A 16,570-nucleotide genomic window follows, 5' to 3' on the forward strand; every position below is an offset into this window, starting at 1 on the left:
GTTGATATAAACTTTATTTTCGTTTTCTTTTGAGAGACATACAGCATAATACAATTCTCATGGTTTGGATTCCGGTAAACAAGTTTTACATAATTATATACATTATCTTCTCCAGAAATAGAACAGGCATTAGTTTATGGTCGGAGGCATGTTGATAGAGTGGTAAGTATTTGACAGTATATTTCACATAATTCGAAAAACAATAAATAACTGGATGTATTTAATTATTCGGGAATGGGGCGAGAAGGGTGTGGGTGGTTATGGGGTGGGGGTGGGTGTGGGGAGAGGAGAGATTGTTGCCCAAACTTGAGCGAAGTGATATTAAATCATAATAAACTTAAAGAGTGCAAAAGTTATGGAATGCGATCTGTAGCAGGACTGGCTGAAACAGGCTGGGGTTGCCCCCAAAGCTGAGGACACATAGACAATATGATAATCAGCATACATTTAAAACTACAATCGTTTACACAGTATAATGTGAATGGTTTAGTAAAATCTATCTTTATGCAGCTTATTGTTTATTACGAAACTTTGAACACATGCATGAGTAATTCGGACATTTTCACTTATATTGATCAATATCATCATCTATGTCGAACAACAAAATTATTTGAGCATGTGAATTCCTCAGGACATGTAATTTCCTTATAAGCACGTGATCTGCAATGTTAAGCAGTAAGTAGCGAGACATTGATAATGAAGGAAACTTGTCCTATTGGTTATCATCTGCCCGACACCAGCATGGACAATGAAGGACTGATTATTACAAGATTTCTGCGGAAACAGTGAAGAAAACATAGATAGTGTCTTTGCACCTCCAATACCATACACTCTAGACATGATGGAATTGTAGCCAATACACACAATATTAGAAAGAGAGGAATTTTAATATTGGATTCGTTTAGATGTCCTTTTAGTCTAGATATAGAAGGGTCTCGTTTTATCAATTCGGGTAGGGAGTTCCAAAGGCTGATTACGGAAGGCAAAAAAGATTTCTGATATAAACTGGAGCGACAGGCAATAGGACGGAAGTTATTACAAACACGAGTATTGTGGTCATGTATTCTACTGTTTCGCGGAGGAAGTATATCATGAAGGAATTGAGGGACCAGTCCATGGACCATTTTGTGAAACTGGATTATTTTTATGTTGTTCGCGTCTTCGCTGGAGGGGAAGCCAGCCAGTTTCGGTATAAAGTTTTACTCTACTTGTCAGCTTAGTGGCACCAGTAACAATACGTGCTGCTTCCAACTGTATGTCTTCCAAAAGGTCGGATTGAGCCTTTGTAAGACAATCCCAGACAATATCACTATATTCGAGAATAGGTCTTATTAGGGTAAAATATAATGTTTGTAGACAAAAACGGTCTAATGTAAATTTAAATGACCGCAAGATATTTATTTTAGGTGACGTTTTAGTTATTAAATAGTTGATATGGTCTTTCCAATCCCCATTACTCGATAGAAATACACCTAGGTGCTTATGTGTTTTGACTTCAGTAATGATAGTGTTATTCATAGTCAAGGGGGGATGAATGGGATTCGGAATTTTTCTACTTATTAGTAAAGTTTCAGTTTTTACCGGGATTGAAGTTGACCAACCACTTCTGTGACCACTCGTGGATCTTATTTAGATCAGTGTTCAAAATTTCTGCGCTTATCCTGGGAGAATCAATAATAACATACAAAGAAGTATCATCAGCAAAAAGCTTGATAATAGAGTTGATATTTTTTACAATGTCATTAATGAAGATTAAGAATAAAAGTGGGCCAAGTATAGAACCTTGTGGAACACCTGCCTTGACTTCTGACCAATCAGATTTTTTTACCATTAATTACAACTCTTTGCTTTCGGTTACGCAGATAATCCTCAAACCATAAAAGCAGAGAACCCCGGATTCCAAAACTAGATAGTTTACAAAGAAGACCCTTGTGCCAAACACGATCAAAGGCCTTGCTAATGTCGCAAAAGACCAATCGTATTTCTTTACCTTTATCTAAAGAAGAGTATATGTCATAAATGATTGAAAGAAGCTGGTAGGTCGGTGAGTCGCCGTGTTTAAACCCTGACTGATAGGGTGACAGAAGGGAATGGGTAAATAAGAAATTATATACGTGTTTGAAAACACACCTTTCCATCAATTTACCTACAATGGACAACAAAGAAATTGGTCTATAATTAGTCAAAATAGACTTGCTATCTTTTTTATGTACTGGAGTAACATTCGCAGCTTTCCAGTCACAAGGAAATACACTTGAATTAAGAGATTTATTAAATAGAGAACTTAATGGGATACATAAAACATCTACTGCTTCTTTAAGTAAGCGAGGATTCACAAGGTCTGGACCAATAGCTTTGGAACAGTCAAGAGATAGTATAGCGTCTTTAACGTCAGCAGCTGTGTTATATTTATAGTGGACAAAATAGCGTTAGTTTCGTTATTAATAGTTGGGAGGTTAGCATTAGTTTCATCAATCTGTGATTGGGAACAGAAAAAGTCATTAAACAAATTAGCTTTCAGAAAGTCATCTGTGACTACAGTGTCATTAATGGTCAGTGGAGGTATACAGAATTTGCCAGAGTTTGGTAATAAAAGATTAACAGTTTTCCACCAATCTTTTGCACTAAGATTCGAGGGTCTTTTTATTTTTCCACATAAGTTATCAATATACTGAATTTTAGCCTTCTTTATAGTATTTACACATTTATTTCGAATCTGGCGGAATGCTAACCAATGAGTGTTGTTCATGGTACGTTTAGCTCTCTTATGAGTGCGTTTCCGTTTGCGAATAAGTCTACGTATATCATTAGACATCCAGGGAGGGTCGTCAGATCTGACTGTTACAGTTTTATTAGGAATACAAGATTTAGCAATGGCTAGTAAAGTACCTATGAAATGTTCTACCGAGAAATTAATGTCATCGACATCAATAAAATTTTCCCAATATTAACTGCACTCAGTTTCTCCCTAAATAATGGATAGTTACCATGGTCAAAAAGCCATATGTTACGTTTAAATGTGTGCTGCTCTGGCTTAACAATATTAAAGGAACAATACGTTGGGCAATGGTATCTTAACGGCTGGTCGAGAAAACTTTCGCCAACAGTACATTTACTTATTATATTAGCGTCATTAGTACAAACTATATCAAGTAGAGATGTAGAAGCCTCCGTATAGAATGTTGGGTCTTCTACTAGTTGTGTTAAATTAAACGAAAAAAGTATATCACGCAAGTAAGATGATTGACGATCGACTAACAAATTAGCATTGAGGTCGCCTGTTATTACAATTTTAGATATACCAGTATTAAACGCATTTTCAATAGACTGTGAGATATGGGACCAAATGATTACAGGGGAGTTAGGAGGTCTATAGAATGTACCATATAGGTATTTCTCTCCATCCAAAACAAGTTCAAGCCAAACACTTTCAACAGTAGGCAGCTCCAGATCACGCCTACGTTTAGCAGATATATTTACTTTCACATAGACAGATATTCCACCACCCACTCGATCGGGCCTACAGTGGTAGAAAGGGTCTGAGTAACCGTGTAAATTTAAGTTGGAAGAGATGTCATCGTCACTTAACCAAGTTTCGGTAAATGATAATATAGAAAAAGTATTGAGCTCAGTATACAGGACATCGAGCTTATGTTTGATACTTTGAACGTTCAGATGAACAAAGGAATACCTGTCGGTGCAGAACTGGGTACTTGGATTAGAGGACAGAGACGAGCTCAATGAACTAGTAGATAAGGGACCTGGATTTAATTCAATATCACCGGATATTCTCAAGGTGATAAATGCATAATATATCGAGATAAGACTGACAGTATCTGTTATGAAATAAGCAAACCAGAAGAGGGAATATCTTCGACTACATTTTATAGAGAGATGCAACACTTATACAAGTGTAAAATATGAAGGGATAAACTAGAAATAGTAATCGTTCACGAGAGAGATAAATTTTGCCGTCTGTACACAGTTGTTGAAGACACCAATCCTAGCACGGTAGAGAGATACATTAATTGGCATTATGTAATCCCGGGGTTAAAGAGAAGAAAAAATGAAGTGCCAGAATAGGTGTCTTGATTTAAAGATGAAGTCAGATACATGTTGAGCAACAAGGGGTGGGGTTGGGGTAAGGGGAGAAGGAACTATAAAAACATTCAGTAAATCTAAAGGAAGGGGGGAGGGGGGAGGATAGAAAAAAATGTAAGATTGGAAGAAAGGGGTGGGGGAAAGATGATTCCTAGCAGAGGAGGAAACAGAGAAAGCAAGAATAGAAAACATTTGGAGTTTAATAAGAATGAAAGAGGGATCCGGAGGACAGAAAGTGCACGATAACATACTTAGTATATGGAGGAGGGGAACGCTCAGGGTATAGTAATATAATGCTTGGTAACTAGAAATAAGAGGGGTAAAATAACTTTTTGTAGTGTAGGGGCAACGAGGAATATATATACATTGTATATATGTAATATATATACATATACATACATACATACATACATACATACATACATACATACAATACATACATACATACATACATACATACAATACATACATACATACATACATACATACATGACGTAGATATAATGTACAACATACATATTCAATTGACCTTGATGAAAACAAAAATCACTGGATAAAAGGCGGATTTGTGATAAATGCATTTCTTGACATAGATATAAAGTGCAACATACATACATCATTTGACGTACATATAACGTACAACATACGTACTGTATATCACTTGAATTGTTGAAGTGACGTAGATATAACGCACGACTTACATGCATTTCTTGACGTAGATATAACGTACAACATACATATCACTTGTGACTTAGATATAACGTACAACATACGTACTGTATATCACTTTGAATTGTTGAAGTGACGTATATATAACGCACGACTTACATGCATTTCTTGACGTAAATATATCGTACAACATACATACATCATTTGACGCAGATATAACGTACAACAAACCTACATCTTTTGACGCAGATATAACGTACAACATACATACATTTAACGTAGGTATAACGCACGACTTACGTGCATTTCTTGACGTAGATATAACGTACAACATACATACATTTAACGTAGGTATAACGCACGGCTTACGTGCATTTCTTGACGTAGATATAATGTACAACATACATATATCTTGTGACGTAAATATATCGTTCAACATAGGTATATCACATGTGACGTAGATATAACGTACAACATACGTATATTACTTATGACGTAGATATAACGTACACATACATATATCTTGTGACGTAAATATAACATACAACATACGTATATCACATGTGACGTAGATATAACGTACAACATACGTATATCACTTATGACGTAGATATAACGTACACATACATATATATCTTGTGACGTAAATATAACGTACAACATAGGTATATCACATGTGACGTAGATATAACGTACAACATACGTATATCACTTATGACGTAGATATAACGCACAACATACATCTCTTGTGACGTAAATATAACGTGCAACATACATATCTCTGGTGACGTAAATATAATGTACAACATACGTATATCACATGTGACGTAAATATATGTAAAACATACATCAATCGACATGGTTAATTGTGTGCATAAATATGTAACATGCCTACACCATTTAATATATATATGTATTACTTAATACAACCACTGCTCAACATACATGGTTTGGCATGACATATAATCGTAGTGTATTTGTAGCATACAGTAGATAAAGCATATCACATTGTTATTTTCCATAATTGTGAAAGGCAATTTACGAATCATTACAAAGTCATCACTGCATCGAGATAGGTAACAGTATAGATGTAGCTGTAATGTAGCGGTGTACACTAAAGTCCATGTGTACTGCAGACCAGAATGGTCTACTACCTGCTACATTATTATACATGTTCCGTGTAATCTGATAGTCAGAGGTCAAGTGTCCATGACATGGCCAAATGCAGTGAGGTCTCGTTCCGTTTTGATGGTGAACACGCGCTCATTTCGGTCTCTGATCATGACTTTTCCATTTGTGGTCCAGGTCTGAGAAGCACGACCGTTTTTGACAGTCTGTCTGGCGAAATAGGCGAGTTGGCTGCGTAGTTTTGTCAGATCTTCATTAACCGATATATGTTTATAGTTTTCATTTTTTCGAAAGTTTTTGGCGGATTTCAGCAGAAGAAACTTGGTGTCCACAGAGCGAAGACGCATGATAATTTGGCGTGGCTTAGACTGGTTTGAACCGAATTTCCCTACCCGATGAGATCGTTCGACATCTTCTGGACCCAAATTTATCCCACAAGCGGCAGTAGCCTGGAGCACGATGTCGGTGGTATTTTCACGCTCATTTTCAGGGAAACCAGAAAATCTGACTAATGGTCGACGACCATATTGCTCTAGGTCATCGATTTGGTGTCTGAGATTTTCATTATCTGTTTCAAGTGATTTGACACGAGCAGTCAAAGGAGCAATTTGGTTTTGGACGATGGCGTTTATATCATCAAGTAATAAACTCCGGACAGCTTTGGCAATACGGTCTATGTCCGAGTCGGATATACTACTATTAGGCTGAATAAACTACTGGGGAATGACCCCTTGAGACGTCAGTGCGTTCATCATCAGCTGCTGCTGGAACTGATTTGAGAAAGGGGTTTGATTAGCAAGAAACTGCTGACCATTTTCGCAAGGTGCCGGTATAGATGGGTCTGATGACATATTCGGAGCTACAGATGATCTAGAGGACGTAGGACTGATGTTACTCTCGTTAAGAAAATCAGTGGATTTGGTCCGTTTAATGTCTCTAGCCAATGATGGGGACGGGGTTGTAGTGGACGAGAGTTCAGAGCGATTCCGTTTACTGTATCTTTCAGGAGTGGATGTGTATGGCCCGTACATGTATGTAACGTAAATACTCGTGCAGTAGTTTGTTTACACCGATTATACGCATGGGTGATCACAGGTACACAAAGGCTTTGAAGTTGAAGAACCAATATGTAAGAGTTTACAGGGTATTGCAATGATATAAATGACTCATTTGCTAGCACTTATCTTTTCCCGCATGTTCTCCAAACTTATACGTCCTCCGTGATCCGTCTAATGGGATTTCTTCACATTTTTATCAGAGGTGAGCGAAAGCCGTCCATACTCAATCAGGGGAGGTCACTCTTTTTTTTTATGTGATAATTTGCTAGTTTAACATTCAGTCCCCTGTGCCACACACGATCGAATGCTTTGGAAATATCACAGAAAACTAAACATGTTGAGTGCATTTTTTCAATATTTTCACATAGGGAATGGTAGATTTCAATAAGTTGGTGAGATGATGAATGTCCAGGTTGAAAACCTGACTGATATTTGTATATGAGTGAAGTATGAAGTAAGTACCAATTGTTTAGATATTTGACTACAAATCTTTCAAAAACTGTTCTTATTGTACTTAAAAAGAGATATAGGTCTATAGTTAGTAGAATTATGCTTATCTCACTTTTAAAAGGATGGCATGACTAAAGCTAATTTCCACTGTTTTGGTAAGATACCAGTATCCAAGGAAAATCTGAATATTGGAAATAATGGTAATGAAATTACAATTGCCCCCCCCCCCCCTATTCCCCAGGGGGACAAACATGTCTTTTTTCTAATTTTTCTGCTTTGATTCCATTTACAATTAGCCTCCAAAGTCACTCCTAAGTGCTTATGGTTATCTACAAAATCTACACTTACAATATTGAATTTGATATCGATTAGGTGAAAATAATGTTCCGTATTAGAAATAAGTAAAGCCTCCGTCTTTTGGGGGTTAAAAGTTACCAACCATTTATTTGCCCAATTTTGAATTTTCATAAGGTCGTCGTTAATGTTAGTTTTTATTTCCAAAATTTATTCCCCAGAGCATAGCAAGGAAGTATCATCAGCAAATAATTTAGACAGACTTTCGAGGTTGTCAGAAATATCATCAATATACAATATAAAAAGGAACGGACCAAATACTGAACCTTGGGGGACACCAGAATTTGTAGATTTGACGGAAGATTTACTATCTCCTACAAAAACATGTTGTTTCCGATTACTGATGTAATTTTTCAACCAATTTAGCAATTTTCCGCCTATACCATAATTTGCTAGCTTAACATTCAGTCCCTATTTCTATTAATTTCTTTGTGATCGCTACACTGTCGGTCTATCAATGACATTGGTGAGGTGAAATGTATGGACAATATATCGTAGATTTTGTGTGAATTTCCGACAGTTAAAAGGTCAACATTTATATCGCCAACTATACAGATGTGAGACCACTGATGTGTGGAGTTTCTTGGAAGGCAGTGTCTATAGAAAGTTGTAATTGGTCCCAAAAAGTATTTGAACGCGTTTCGCGGGGCATAATAAAGAATGAATTCTTTTTCATTAGCAAAAATGTTTAAAAAATCAAAAATACGTTCAAATGGTGGATACAAGGAGTCCCTTTGACACAAACCCAGAATATTGTTAGAAATTATCATTTTAGGTCCTTTCTTCCTTTTTAAAAAAGGCGAAATAGATAGAAATTGCACATCAAGGAGAAATATACCTAGACCTTTATTAACACTGCAACATTTGAAAGAACCGCACATGTAAAGTGAAATAGTCTGACAAAGAAAACCAGTCTAAAAGCACTCATTGGCCTTCCAAAAGTCCTTGTATAGTATATCAAAATAACAGTAAACATCTGTTAAGTGTTGACCATTGAATTTATGGAAAAGCACTGTATATATATGTATACTGTTAGTAAAAAAAATTTGTGCCAGGTCCCTGTGACACAGACATAGGACGGTTTAGGATTCCTATAATGTAAATTAATTTCTTCGTGTGCAGATCAATTTTGATGGAAATTTTATTTTTCTATTTCTTAAGAAATTATACTGGATATATTATTAGCACTAATATTACAGACTTTAGTTTTCCTTTGCCAGACTATTTACTTTAAAATTGAATTGGCAATTTTGTTTCGAAGTTAAAATAAATGTTGATTTTCATAACGCGGGTCGTCTTATGTTTCCCGCCGTCGTCCTAATTAGTGCGCGAGTTTACTCTCTCACTGCATCAGAGAGTAAAACAGGGAGATGAACTGTTAACACAGATTACACACGACATTCGTTTATAAGGATCAAGATTACACTGGATACTTATAAACAAATATCTTTAAGATCTAAATTAAGTTTGGCCAAATAAGTTACTCCGACAGTGTAGACAAGATATGTATGTTCTGCTTCGTACCTTATCCAAATATAAATTATGTCATTTCTAAATATTTTAATCGAAATAAGAACACAAGACTGACATTCTTTTGAACGCTGTATTAGGCTGATGGATTGGTATTAATGGACGAGTATAATGTACATGTCTGAGTCCCAAGTCTTTTTATGAAACCAAGCGAGCCACCCAACCTGAAAATCCTGCAGTGCAGGTTAGCAGGAGGTGCACCAGCACTCAATGCTTAAGATTTCAAATGCTGGATTTAAGAAGGCCGCGAAAACAAAAATATGACCAAATAAGATAGTCCTTATATTTAACATGACCGAATAAGATAGTTTTTATTAAATATTAACAAATAAGATAGTCTTTATTAAACAGTCTTAAAACGAATAAACACCCAGTGGACATCCAAGAAACATCTGTAGACACTGTATAAACACTGTAACCTCCAAAATAGGACATCTCCGTAAAGTTAGGTCCAATGTATGCTGGTCCTCTAGGATCCTACACCAAGTCTAGAACATTGCAACTTATATACACAGAAATCATTCCAAATTCTACAACAGAGAAAACACCATTAGTTCCTGCACAAATATAGACAATGCCTGCATGCTGTCTAATCACTTTGATATTTAAATCTCTGATATTTGTCAATAAAATTCTTTGAAATTGAACTAGAACATTTGCAACTTAAAACAAACATTCTGATGATTAAATTATAATGACTGTATATATAGAAGTAGATATCACACCATACATCTGGAATTTATAGAAATCCAGAAATTTGCCATTTGTCCGAATGTCAATCAACAAGCCATATTTCTCACAGACTTCAGACCACTGACATTCTAATCCGACCATGATCTGATAATTAGGTATATTGTATTGAAATATTTTAAAGCTTTTAAGGATGCTCTGGTGAATTTTTTTTTTTTTTTTTAAGACTTAACTGTTTTTCTAGTATAGATTTTTGGAAAAAGGAGTTCATATCAAAGTTGACAATGGAATAAAAAGAATATGATAGTCAGATTGTGTGCTTGGTTTTGAGCTTTTACATAGTATGAATCAGATACTTATTTGATGCGAATTGTGGCGGTGGCATTAAAGGTCATTCTATACTGAATTATTATTATGAAAGACTAAGCATGTTAAATTTTTGCAGAACTTATACAATCCGAAAACAGGAAAAGAATATAGAATTTGAACTTGTATATATATTGCTCCTATACCTGTTAAATTTTGAAGATGAAAATATTTTTTGTTTTTTGGGGTATTTTTTTTTTACAATTTTCACAGATTCAGCGCTTCACAGAAAAAAGTGCAGTTCAAAAGAAAACAAGTTGTTGTTTCTAAAACAATCATGAAAATAGAGGGTCAGTGTGCTTGATTTTTTATGACTATAAAAAAGTTGTTATTTTTTTCAGCTACTTTTGTTAAAAATTATAATTATTTTTAGCTTCATTAAAATGTTAAAATGAAAACCTGATAGTTTTGAAACAAAATAATAAGCTTTATAGATTGTGGGACAGTACTTCGACAAAATATTTTCTAATTTAGAACGTTTAGAATTTGTATAATAATATTGTGGAGACAGTACCAATTGTACAAAATAGTTAAATTATCAAGAGACACAGTGAATATGTACTACTGAAATTCCTATTTCAGATACTGTTCTAGTACTGTATGGAACCTGCCTCAAAATGATCACTCATTGCACATTAAACTACCATGATACGGTCTCGCTCTAAAGAAAATTGAAAACAAATAAAGTTGATTCCTTAAGATGGCAGGTTCATTTTTTAACTTCATGATAAGGGAGACAACTTATGGTTTGTTTTGTGTAGACGCTTGATTATTGACAGATGCCTCAATGCAAGCTCTGCAAACTCTTAAACGACACATGTAATTATGCTGAACAGGGTGCATCTTTTGAAATTATTCATAAATTAAATGTACTTATTTCAAAATAACAGTTATAACCTCCATAATCTAAGTTTGTAATTTTTTGTTCACTATATTGATTAAATGTTGTTATAAATTTAGGATTGAAAATATTGACATCTAGGTGATATTTAGAAGGAAGATAACTGCTTAATTGAAAATCGTTATCAATGACATAATGTTATAATTCTTGCTACATCTTGGTCTTCTGTCAAAATTCCCATCATGTTGATAATTCAATGATTATTGTATTACCATGATTTTCCTGTTCTGGTCTACAAGACAGATGGTCATAATAGCTCAAACCAGTATTTGTAGAAGAATAAAATTTGAAATTAACACTTATTTCCAATCAAATTTTTCAATTTATTTTTTTGTTTTCAATTAACTTACTTTATTTCATTAAACTAACAAATTAATCACTAAACAATAATATATACAATTTTGAAATTTATGTTTATATTATTAACTATAGAATATAGGAAAGAAGTCCTTTGTAGTGAGAATGTGAATTAGTAGTTTTAATGATAGGGTCAGTTCGTACGCGCCTCCCATGTCGGTCCAGTCTAGTCGTTTGTGTCCTGTCAGTTGGGAGGTTTTTCGTCAATGTCTTGTAGAGTTAGTATAAGGATTAAAGAACTGTACTTTTCTATATTCTATAAAACAAAATTTGGAAAACAAGTTACAGGTACTCAAAAAACAAGACATGATATCAGATAGTTTGTTTACTACAATGGCTATCTGCAGGAAATTTGGAAGATTATTCATTATAAGAATGATTTTCAAAAATATACTGGTTAATGCAAGAGCTAAAAATGATCCTACTGGCTCTTATAGACTAAACCATCACATTAACAAACGTGTCTTTATTGTTATAATCTAAAATTCTTCATTATTTGGAAAATATTACTACATGTAATTGTATAATTGGAAAATAAAAGCAGAGAAAAGAATTTAGAATTTTATCTTCTGCAATAATAATATGATTATATTATAAAACTTAACATTATTTTAAAATTATGGAGGTTTCTGTTTTGATGAAAAAATAGGTTTTCTTCTTTTGAATGAATAAATGTGCTACAATGCTTCTTCCGAGCCTCCTTTGACACAAACCCTTTTTTTACCCCTGGCCAAGACACCATAGTCTATAAAGTGGTAAAGAGAGTGGGAGGACTGGTTTGACGTTGTCAGTATAATGTAAAAGGTTGGGTGTGCTTGTTTGGTATCTTTAGTGAGATGCTCCAGTGAGATAGCACTATAAAAAGTTACTAAATGGCACAACGCTTAACATACTGCAGCCTCCGAAAATTTGGTCTGTGTAATAAATATTTACAACATGTTCTCTGTCTACAATAACTAATCTATTAAATTGTAGTTGTATATTATTAACAAAGTTATTTATTCACCAATTACTTGAATATTCATTTGTCAATATCTCTATAATCTGACTAAATGTAACATAAAACAGATGTACTTACTACTACATGTTTAATAACAAAATTGTTTTGCAAAATGTTTTTCTCATAATTTTAATATAGCATATTATGCCTTTATTTACATACACATTATTATAATGTGATGTTGTAATATTCAGTTTGGAGGAAATAAAGACTATTATTACCTGAATGGAGCTCTGTTCATCACTAATGGCCACAATCAAGGAACGTCTGCCATTGGTTGTCACTATCCTGCTTATTACGATGAAAAAAATATAGTATAATAAATAAAACAAATTAATTAAAAAATAAAATTATTTTAATCATTATCATAACAATATCATAAAAAAGCTCGCCTCTGGACGCTTGTTAATTTTAATTCAGGTTCCAGTTATACAATTACAATTCAAAATCATTGTGGATATTTTTCTTATAAAAAGACATTTTACAACATCTCTTCTGTCGTCCTGGATTTAGATGTCACTGGTTGGGATTGGGAATGGGGGTAGGGATGTTGGAAGGGCAAATGAAAAATATTTAAAATTATTTAACATGATACTTTATTTGGTGAGGATAACCTATATCGATCGTATTTTCCCAATAGAACTTTACAATTCATATACAACAAATGGTCCCTATCGAGGAATGATTGCCATCGGTTGTTGCTATCCTGATGATGTCACGGACTCATTATCCTGATGGTTGTCACTAATCTGATGGAGATATCCTTTTGAGATACTTACCATTTTGGATTGCCAGCAAAAGTCTCCAAACTATGCTGGAGCTGCCATTGGGGAGAAGTAGTGAAAACAATCAGTATGGTGGAAAACATATATGTTGATTTAAACCAGTGAATACATTGTTTATTGTTGAAGTTTCTATCAAAATTCATAGTTACTATTAAATTCCTTGTCTTCTTTTTGAGAAATAACATGAACAATAATTACAATTATTGTTAATGGACAAAAGGACGGACGAACCTGGACCACAGATAAATAGTATAAAGCTTGTAATTATAGCAACATTCTACATAATAAGAAATAGAATCTTGTTTTAAATGACCACATTACAAGTGATGATTAGAAACAAGGAGACTTACGAAAATATATAGAATTTACCAGAAAGGATGTGTTCACCTAATCTAACTGTAATTAGCAGAAAATGATTATTCAGTTTTTACCTCAGAAGTAAAGTACACTAATTAGATATATCCTACCTGTAATTATGATCTGTTTACCAAATTCTTTTGAACTCAAATATCAGCCTCAAACATCAAGCCGCGGACAAACTGAAGAAAAAAGATGAACAGTGAATTGACAATGAAATTGATTTTTAGCAATTATCATATATTAATTACTGAAATGGTATTGATCAGTTTTTGTTTTATATTTAGTATATATTTGGTAATCTCTCTGATTAGAAAGAAACAGAGGATATTGATATTAATCAAGGGGAGACAATCCCAGACAGAAACAGATTCAACCTTAATAAAAATATAGAAATATTTAAATATTTAGTGTTGCATGGAGGGAACCTCCACAGCCCTTTTGTTTACAAATAAACAAAGGTGTTTGCATCTCAAGAAAAACATAGATAAAGTCTAAGGAAAAGTGTATTATGTAACCGTCACATCACAACGCATTATTTGTCACACCTACCTGCTGATCTCAGTACATATATAGGACAATGACAACCTGAACACTGGTTTTGATTTTTAAGAAGGTCACCTATCTGTGATTCTTTATTTTTTTTTTTATTTTTGATTATTTCCCCATGTCAGAAACGAATTTTAACCAAAAACCAAGAGAATATTGATATCAATTAAGGGGGAGACAATCTAAGACAATTCAACATGAAACGTAAAGTACGCTCTTCATGGAATTCGTCTGTGTCCAGTCGGCATTCATCTTGGCTTTGAATGCCAACTGAAACTTAAAGATCTTCAATTCTTAATTCAGATATTCATTATAATGATTCTAACAGCAATGACTTCTGTCACATTATTTTTAACTGAATAATGTATTTGATAATTGGACCACACCTTTGTGTCAAACATGTTCATTTTAACAAGTTTCATTTTCCCTCCATTTTCACCTGTGCTTTGTTCATTGACATTCCTTCGTTAATGTCATTTTCACATTTCCTAACCCATTTCTCCTCATTAGCAAGATCTGACCTACCTCATTTTGGTAACAAAGGATTCTTGTTCGTTATTTTTCCTTCCTTCGAATTTTCCGCTTCATTTGGCACTGGAAGGCAACTTTCAAGTCTGGACTTGTGGATTTTGGTCACAGGTGCCCCAATGGTAATCCAGGCGGACTTTTTGTGATGACAGTTCCATTTTCTGATTGAAGGACAAAGGTTCTACAGCAATCGCACAGTCAATTCAATGCAGTTGTCCCCAACAGCACAGCACTACCCTTTAAAGTGTCTACGTTAACTATAAGTCGGAAAGGTTGCCGATAATTACGGGGACAAATTACCTATTTTCTGTCTTTCCGTCTAGAAAAGTAATCCCGCCCTATACCAGAACACTCTAGTATTGTACGTTTATCCTTTTGGAGCGAGCGCCGCTGTTAGAGACAAAAACGATGAAATTGATTACGATTGTCATAGAACCATTTTTCAATCAAATCCTGATGGTTGTCACTATCCTGATGGATCAAAAGGCCCAGATGCTGGATCTGTTATTTGGGTCAAAATAGTGATATCATTAGTATGGTTGTAAACATATGATTTAATAAATAAGACCAGTCAATGCATTGTTGTCTATTTTTATAGTTAATATTCTATTAAAAATGTGAAGTTTTTGTTTTATTTTTCTTCTTAAATACTTCATTTTAACCTATCTTTCCTTTTCCAAATGTTCTAGACCTAAATGCCAACTTAAATATTTGATGTATTTGATGTATCTTGTAAAAGGAATTCGATTTTACCACTTCTCTTCCAACCATCATAGTGTGGAGTGGAATGGATTTGGTTGGGATTGAAGAGGGTAAGGGAGGGGGACAATTAGACACGGCAATATCACTGCAGTTTAGTTTCACAATTCAAATATAACTTTTCCTTTGAGTTTTAATAGTAAATTTACCTGAATGGAGCTCTGTTCGTCATTAATGGTCACTCTCAAGGAACGTCTGCCATCATTTGTCTCCTGGTCGTTGTCATAATCCTGGAGCTGCCATTGGGGAGAAATAGTGAAAACAATCAGTATGGTGGAAAACATATATGCTGATCTAAACCGGAGATTACATTGTTTATTGTAATAGTTCCTATCAAATTTGCAGTTACTATTAAATTCCTTGTCTTCTTTTTGAGATTAAGTAACATTAACAATAATTAATGGACAAAAGGACTGACAAACACTTGACCACAGATGAAAAGCGAATATAACAGCGACTATCTGATGACAGTTTGCAAAACATGCACATTTGCAATAGAACTGAAATTAATTATACAATTTTGGTAATGATAGTTTTATAGGGAATATACCTTAATTAAGCTCTGCTAATTACTAATGGTCGCTATCATGGAACGTCGGCTATCGGGTGTCACTGTCACTTTCTTCATGGTATCGCTATCCTGAAAATATGAAAATATTTGAAACAATTATTACATGCTGATTTTTTTATTTACATTTTTATTTACATTTTATTTACATTTTTATTTACATTTTATTTACATTTTTTTTCATTTTTTTTTGTTTTTGTTTTTGTTTTGTTTTTTTTTTGGTTTTTTTTTCTTTTTTTTTTTTTTTTTTGTTTTTTTTTTTTTCTTTTTTTCATAAAATTTTTTAATACCCCAGAACATTTGAAGACTGCCAAGGTTGGGGCCTTGGGGTCAGCCTTTTTAAATATAAACAGATGTCCCCTCGCAGGGGGGCTTTCATTCATCACACATTGACATTTAGACTTCTCTCTTTCTGTCTTC

At 34.1% G+C, this 16,570-nt stretch overlaps 1 protein-coding gene and 1 long non-coding RNA gene across 5 annotated transcripts in view; one reads left to right on the forward strand and one right to left on the reverse strand.

Annotated features, from left to right (window-relative positions):
- LOC138319109 (disheveled-associated activator of morphogenesis 1-A-like) overlaps window positions 1-16,570 on the forward strand; it is a 56,936-nt gene that overhangs the window by 24,706 nt on the left and 15,660 nt on the right.
- Window positions 9,350-16,541, reverse strand: LOC138319113 (uncharacterized). Of its 4 annotated transcripts, none has more exons than XR_011207955.1 (7): window positions 16,133-16,541; window positions 15,732-15,818; window positions 14,821-15,324; window positions 13,857-13,928; window positions 13,384-13,424; window positions 12,826-12,892; window positions 9,350-9,778 (listed from the first exon to the last, which is right to left on the reverse strand). It is a non-coding gene; the product is annotated as an uncharacterized lncRNA (long non-coding RNA). The 4 variants fall into 4 exon arrangements; XR_011207954.1 differs by having other exon boundaries at window positions 9,350-9,820; XR_011207953.1 differs by having other exon boundaries at window positions 12,826-12,895.

The sequence above is a fragment of the Argopecten irradians genome, chromosome 3 (genome assembly GCF_041381155.1).
Source record: "Argopecten irradians isolate NY chromosome 3, Ai_NY, whole genome shotgun sequence".
Classification (NCBI taxonomy): domain Eukaryota; kingdom Metazoa; phylum Mollusca; class Bivalvia; order Pectinida; family Pectinidae; genus Argopecten; species Argopecten irradians.